Source organism: Ixodes scapularis, unplaced genomic scaffold (assembly GCF_016920785.2).
Source record: "Ixodes scapularis isolate PalLabHiFi unplaced genomic scaffold, ASM1692078v2 PGA_scaffold0__279_contigs__length_252992795, whole genome shotgun sequence".
Lineage (NCBI taxonomy): Eukaryota > Metazoa > Arthropoda > Arachnida > Ixodida > Ixodidae > Ixodes > Ixodes scapularis.
Window position 1 is genome coordinate 28454442 of NW_024609835.1, and position 6000 is coordinate 28460441.

Below are 6000 nucleotides of genomic sequence, written 5' to 3' on the forward strand. Positions count from 1 at the left end.
AATATCGGTTGATAACAGGATATTTTGACAGTGGTAGTAGTTTTCGTGCTCACATTTTGAGGCGAAGGAGCCATCGGGGGCCCCAAATCTCACCGAACGCGAGAAGGACACTCTACTCGCTACATCGCTGAAGACAAAACATCATGGATATAAGTAGGCAGGTAAGATGACTGCTAAAACCAAGTCAAGCCTGAGACCGATGAAGTTCAAAACAGTGACGAACTCGCCACGGCAGCTGCGAAAATGCCCGGAAATCTTCGAATAGAAGTCGTCGAGAGGTCAGGTCAAGAGTCCTTGCATCGACGGTACTCGTTGCTATCAGCAAGGTGACAGAACTGCACTGTACCGTCGTTGAACATCCGCTGCAGCCTCAAACGGACTTCAGTTTCACACTGTCGAGTTCAGAAAAAAAAAAAAGAAAAAGAAAACTCCCACTAGTACATCACATCGTGCCGATAAGAACGGTCGTCTCTTCGCATCACCTGCCCCAGCCTGCCCCGATACAGCAATGAACGAATCTAACATAGTAGTCGTTACGATTTGTCGTCACCACGAATGAAAGATATAAAGCAAAATATTCCTAAAAAATCGCGATCATTAAAAAAGTTACGGAGGACACAACAAGGCGCAACTTTCAACTGAATTTTATTGAAAACGTGTTCCGGTATCTAGTCTCAACCATCGTCACAATGACAACAAACGACAAAAGTAAAGGGAAAACACCATCACAGAGCACAACTCGGAAACAACAGTATCTCGTTCTCGGGAAACGAATGAAAGATATAAAGCAAAGCATATAAAAAAAATGCGACCACCAAAAAAGTTACAGTTATGGAACGATACAGTTTTCTGAAACCAAGATTCTACTCGCGAGATAAGGAAAATTCACTGAAGATTGTCTCAAAACTCAGAAAACGAAAGAAATTGAATTTTCGCTGTTTTATTACTTAAAAGCGCCGCAATCTAATGCAAACGGCAGAGGTGTCGACAATCAGCTGATCGCCGAGATCATGTACTGCAACTATTCAACGCGCTGATCAGATTGAAGGATACGCGCTGCAAGTGTAAATAAACAAGGTGGTAAATAACAATACGTTACAGCTATGCGAAAATTAGTAAGTACATACGAATAAGCTCGTTGACAGAAGAACCAACGGGAATACAGACGTGAGCCCCACAGCTCTGTACGTTTCTCGGTTAGGGCTAACACGCCCTGAAAGTGGAGAGCCAACTTGAAAACAGGGGTCGATAAACACTTCACGCGACAATATTTTGCATCCTTGTCACAATCGAAAGTCATTTTGTCGAGACTTTCACGCTGATGTAGCCTAAAACACTTTGCACAACCAATTTCGTCCACCGCGTCGACCGTGACAAACCAGCCGCCATGTTTTTAATCCTGGGGACCTATGTTGGACTTTCGAGAAACTAGAAACAGAAGTGACGTAGTGGCAGGTGACGCGTAACCAAGCAACGGCGCACACCGCGAAACCGCCCTCTATGACGCCGTGACGACATGGCAAGATTGGCGTCTGTCACTCACTTGAGAGGCGTCAAGAGCCAACCGCCGAAGAGCGGAAGTAGCTACGCTGTCCCCCTGCCGTACCTACGCTTTCCCGGTGGTACCTAGTCCCTACGCAAGCGTCCGTTTCTCCGGCAACCGGAAAGGCATTTTCTGCTTTTACTCAAGCGATGGCAGCCAATCCCTTGCGGCGGTGACCTTCACATCGGCTCTTTTTTAAAGAAACTTGTCAAACTAAAAAAATACACGTGTTCTATTGAAATGAACAACTGATTTTGTAGCGGTTCTAGAAAATATTAGATGCAATAAACTCGCATAAAAGGTTAGAACAACATGCGGGACGCGGATGAGCGCCTAGTTCAAATTACTGGCGCTCATGACTGCTCATGAAACGGGAGGATGTGGCCTCTCTGGTACGCGGCGCAACTGAGCTGAGCCCGGCGCTGTCCAGAGACGCTCTGGAACGAGCTAACCTCCCGGCTCAACTTCCTCGGGCCTCCAAGGAAGGAGCCGGAAGGTTGGAAACGCTACTTGGCCATGCGGGTGTCTAAGGCGCGGGCGCGGGCTACGGAGCTGGCGAAACAGGCGAGGTAATTTGCGTAGTCTACTCATAGTTACTTCCTTTACCCGCAGGCAAACAGGGGGCGGAGGCGCCCGGGTGCGCTCACTGGCGTCATCATACTCACGTATTTTGACGCTGGTGGGCGAGGACTCGGCCCTGGGCGCTCCCGGGTTTTCTTTATTTGAAACCAAGAGGCCTGCACCCTAGCCACAACTTGGCACCCGCCTGAAACTAGCCTCCGGGTTTGCCATTTTTCTTATATCGTAATAAAGTGGAGATTTGGGCCAGTTCGTTCATTGCAAACAGAAAAAGCGACGAAAAAAACATAGGGACGCGGCCGAAGGGAAACAGGACAAGGTGCACTCTCAACTTAAGTTGAATTTCCAATAAACTTCAGTTGAAAGTGCGTCTTGTCCTGTTTCCTTCGTCTGTGTCCCTGTGTTGTTTGTTTGTTTTCTTATATCATTGTTGATCTCAACATTTCTCTACTATAGAATCTGTCATGCTTCCATGTGCGACAAAACACAAACGAAATGGCAGTGTGCTGAATTAAGTGAAGTGTGAAATAATGTCTGTGATATATCCTGGATAATGGCAAAGAGTTTATACACTGTTTACTAGTCCATGCTCAATTTCACTTTAAAGAAAGTATTGCAACCTGTGTTTTCAAACATGTTTATTTTTCACGTTACGGCATTGTTATAAAAAAAAGAAAGCACTTTCAGAGACAAACTGCTTGTTGTCTTCTTTATACATTCAAACAGACACAAATCCAATATGCGATTATCGAGTAATACACTTGGCTCTGTGGTAGCCATAATAGATTGTAAAATAGAGCAGGGCAATGGAAGTGTAGAGAAAATGAATCAATGTCCAAACCCGATACAAACAATATATTGCAGTAAAAGAAGCAAAACAGGTCTCACCAGTAGCCTCATTGAGTTCTCCGTTTCCTACAAGGGCGAGCCAGATGCCCCATTGGCTAGCTAAATAACCCTACAAAACCTTCTGTTATTGTCCCACGCATCTTACGCACCCTGCTTGCAAATTAAAAAAAGGCTCTATCAACATCACCGTGATGCACCGAATAGCTTTTCGGAGGCAGTTCTACATGTCCGTAAAGGTAACACGGTGGTTGTGCGATAAACTGGGCAAAGCGTTGGAGTTGACACTGTGGAGCTTATGGACGGCCATGACTGTGGAGCAACAACTGAAGCACATGCTGCCACGGGGGGGGGGGCATCTTTGGTGGCGAGGGCGTCAGTCGAGGTGAGGACGACGAGGGGTTCGCTGTCGTCGGTGGCGTCCCTGATGGGCGGGACCTCCGTTGTGGCGACGGACTCCTTAACGCTGGTGGTGTCCCTGGTGGGCGCAACTGCCATCATGGCTTCCGTGGGGCTCCAGGGAGGCACGGCCGTGGCAGGTTCCGAACTGGGCAACAAGGCGCTGCCTCAGAGCCCTGCCCCTGTCCGAGAGGCTGACCCGAGGGTGGGCAGGAGCCAGCCTCTCGTCATCCGCGACTGACCCCTCCGAGCGTGGCCCAGACTCCAACCTTGGCTTGTCAGGGTCACAGTCTGGCTCCGATTCTGGCTCCCTCGATGAAAGGCAGATATTGTGGAGCACTGCACACGCCGATATAATGACGGTGGCTGTTGTTGGATGATAATACAGAGTCCGATGCCTTTGCAGACACTGGAATCTGCTTTTCAACAGCCCAATGCAGCGCTCCACAACGGACCTTATCGAAGAATGTGCCTTATTAAACCGGCCGCAAGCGGTGGAGGTCGCGTGGAATCCAGGGGCAGGGGTGATGAGGCAAGGCTCCAAGGCATAGCCGCTGTCACCTGCAGAGTCAGAGAAGGAAATGTAAGATATTAACGCTGTTCTCTTTAAAAGAATACTTCAACGACAGTTGAAATATACCCGTCGTGTTCAGAAATAGGCTGAATATGATCCACAATACCCGTAAATGACAATCGCACATTTATATTTTGAGCCTGATGGCTGTATTTTTCATTATAAACAGCCCACACTGGCAAGCGCTCGGAGAGCAGCCAGCTGAGAGCACGTCAAATCCGGTGCAATTGTGAAGTAGTTTATCTCGGGATGAGCAAAGCTGCGGTGAGGCAGACGTCGTCAGGATGCCCTAGCTGTTCCAGCAACCAAAGCGGTCGAAGCACGCCAGCGATCGGGCCACCGCAACTAACCCCAAAGCTGCTTTGTGTGAATTTTTAGCGACGGGTTAATCTTCTATCATCTTGGGACACACAAAAGAGAGTCCCGTTGAGTGTGGAGTTCCTCCCTCCACTTTTGTGCTCGCCGTATAGCTGTCCGTATGACGTCAGGTTCAAAGCATGTATAGTTCTAGGTAAGACAGTTATCATCACCACCTGTCAAGGTTCCTAGACGGGCATTACAAACGGCTTTAGCGACATCTAGAAATTGCTCTTTGCTAATCGCCTAATTTTTTTTAAATGCCTTTTTGTGCCTTTTTTAACAAGATATGGATGTGTCCGATGTGATACTGCTCTTTTGAACACGTATAGACCAAAAAATAAGCACAGAAATTTCGTTGTACTATTCCTTTAAAATTGTTGACAACTAAGTAGGTAAAACTGCTGTTTGCAACCTAACCTCTCCCCCCCCCCCCCCCCCCCCCCCCCGTAGTTGACAGCTACGTCAGAGTGTTTCCAAGGAGACGTGTCACAGGTATGGCCAGAGCGCATGCCAGTTATTCATGTTTGGAACAGTAGATGTGATATTGTAGCTTATAAGTGGTGCAGAGCCATCATGTACAGAACCAACAAATAAAGTATGCTTACCGAGCAGGAGCCTGCCATCGTCTATCAGCCGGCCTTGCTCGAAGTTGCTCCGGAGCCATGAGTAGCGCCACGCAAAGGAGTCGTGCAACGACCCAGGATACCGTGGGTCGATCGATGCTCATCACCCGGCAGTCGGCGTCACACCTGCAATAGTGAGACATATGTCGACATTAATTCAACTGAATCCACAAACAATTGATTGCACTCATTGTCATGGGGCCCTGTCAAACACTATTTACATGCTGACCAACACAACACCATAAATTATGTAATTTACAAATTTAAAGTATTAAAACAGCGCAAAAAAAAAAAAAAAAAAACGACGAAGTGAATGAAGGAGGACACAGGCAGAGCGCTGTCCGTTACAAAGATTAAAATTATATGATAAATAGCCACTACCTTTGATCCACGTAATAGTTTAGGCAAATTTTTTTTTCTTCAAAGGAGAGTTTACATTTTATCATGCAGGATAGGGACTAATGCTTAAAAGCTTAACACGACATGAAAACAAACAGAGATCGAAAGCTCTTCAGCTAACAAACCCTCCCTTCTTTCGTCGAACAAACGCTTGTGCGGAGGATGAACGAGTACTAACAATTCACAACTCTCATTTATAAAATGGCATATCCACACCGTATTAGCGTTACGCTCTTTTTCAAACCCATTCAGAACGGTCATTGATCTATAGCTAAAAGCGCGAGCTAGCTGCTTTGGATAAAGCCCCGACGGCTGCACGAGCGGTCGTGCAGCGAGTGCTCCAGTCAAGCCGTTCGCGCTTGCACTCATGCTAAGGTGAGACGTAGTATATATGTGATCGTACATACCCCTATCACGTTCAGAGCGTAGAATTGTTTGCGGCACCAATACGCCGCCTTCGTGACGGTGGGGTCGTTCTCTGACGGGCCGACGATGGCGATCATCGTCCCGTCGACGCAACCGATGACGCCGGGTATCCTGCCGAGCCGTTGGAAGCCCCTCTCGACGTCGTCCCTCTTGCCGGTTGTCATGGGGAAAGTCGATCTAGCCGCGCCGGATCCCCAGACGCTGCACAATAGCGAGGGACACAGCCCGCACAACGATGCCGACTGTAGCCT

The 6000-nt window shown here is 47.8% G+C and overlaps 1 long non-coding RNA gene across 1 annotated transcript; it reads right to left on the minus strand.

Annotated features, from left to right (window-relative positions):
• Nucleotides 1–3902: 3902 nt before the first annotated feature.
• On the minus strand, nt 3903–5776 carry LOC120844328. Its single transcript, XR_005716368.2, has 3 exons — nt 5731–5776; nt 4907–5050; nt 3903–3928 (listed from the first exon to the last, which is right to left on the minus strand). It is a non-coding gene; the product is annotated as an uncharacterized LOC120844328 (long non-coding RNA).
• Nucleotides 5777–6000: the final 224 nt, after the last annotated feature.